Genomic DNA, 1,413 nt, shown 5'->3' with positions numbered 1-1,413 from the left:
ACAGTTACGGCATAAATTTGCACCGGATAAAAAGAGCCAACAAGAAAGTTAGTAGTATTGTTCAAGAGCTGTCTTGGTGTTCTCCACTGATTGTGTGCACACAACACTGTCACGTAGATGAATCCAGTCCACAATTGTCTTTTCGAAGAAAGAATTTCTAAATTGTTCTGTTCTATATTGCTCAACTACAAAACATCTATCATTATTCGATATTAGTTTTTCTACAATGTTTATACGTTCAAAATTTGGAAACAATTTTACTTTAATCTGGCGTTTTTGTCTTAATGGTTTTAAAAACATATTTGGTGAGAGAGTGTTTCCAGGATTATGCAAAATATAATTAAAATTAAAATGAAACGATGTATAAAGACAGTTGCGTGAAGATAACTTGCGAATAATGTAGGTTTGTGCAGCAAGTTCAAGAAGAGAAACTAATATCATAAGCCATCTCATCAGGAAAATGAGAATGCTTCTGTTCGAAAGTGATTTGTTTCAGTACCTGAGCTGTGACACTATTATTCGTAAAAGTCAAATGTACATTTTTAAATCTTGCAATCTATCGAATAATACACGGATATTCGTGATCGGCACAGTTATTATATCCCCCTCCGCTCAAAAATGACAAACAAAAATGAACAGACGGACAAATGTCGTGTATGTAACAGTTGGTACGCTGAGCATATTATTATCTATTGCTTTGTGCAGTTAAAATGTAATTTTAAGTACAATGTTTTTGTTGTACCGCTTTACCTTGCATCCTTTCTTCTTTCTGTTTTCTTGGTCCATATATATTTGTATGGGGAGCCGGGTTATATTGGCTGGTAAAGCATCAGACTCGTAATCTAAGGGTAGCAATCCAGGCTGGATTCGTTGCTGCGGTGTGCCCTTGAGATGTAATGCTTTATTAAATATTATATATATGTATGTATGTATTGTAGCGGTTGCTATTGGTGAAGTGGTATTATGAGGTTGTACCTTCTTACAAGGTGTCCGCTTTTTCCGGCTATCGTTATCTAGAGGGTGTTATTGGTGTTATTGCCAGGATCGAGTAAATATTAAAATAAAGTGTGATATTATAGATGGAATAAATAGAGATCTGAGCAGATATATAGAACAGAAGACACGAGCCCACGTACATGGAAAAACAAAATTTTAATCAGTTACATAAACAAGTGTGATAATAATTACATTGGGAAGATAAACTTCTTTTTTAATAAAATCTTTCACCGAATTCTAAAACAAATATATTTATATAATACCCGATCTGTTTTAAATGATAGAATTAGTTCATCATATAATCGAGTGAACGGTTGAAGTCATTGTCTTGTACAACTTCAAAACCTGCTTATTCTGGTAAACTCCAACATCACTATTGTGGTTCCTCTAGGTCCTTTCACTTTTTCCCTTTTCCAA

The 1,413-nt window shown here is 34.0% G+C and overlaps 1 long non-coding RNA gene across 1 annotated transcript in view; it reads right to left on the bottom strand.

Annotated features, from left to right (window-relative positions):
* Positions 1-1,184: 1,184 nt before the first annotated feature.
* Positions 1,185-1,413, bottom strand: part of LOC149779808 (uncharacterized) — a 3,319-nt gene continuing 3,090 nt past the window's right edge. The window contains exon 2 of the long non-coding RNA XR_016414860.1: positions 1,185-1,413. This exon is cut by the window's right edge and continues 124 nt beyond it. This is a non-coding gene — a long non-coding RNA (uncharacterized LOC149779808).

Source organism: Sinohyriopsis cumingii, chromosome 16 (genome assembly GCF_028554795.1).
Source record: "Sinohyriopsis cumingii isolate HCF-2022 chromosome 16, ASM2855479v2, whole genome shotgun sequence".
Classification (NCBI taxonomy): domain Eukaryota; kingdom Metazoa; phylum Mollusca; class Bivalvia; order Unionida; family Unionidae; genus Sinohyriopsis; species Sinohyriopsis cumingii.
Note: the sequence above shows the minus strand (reverse complement) of the source record. Positions and strands in the feature narration are given on the sequence as shown.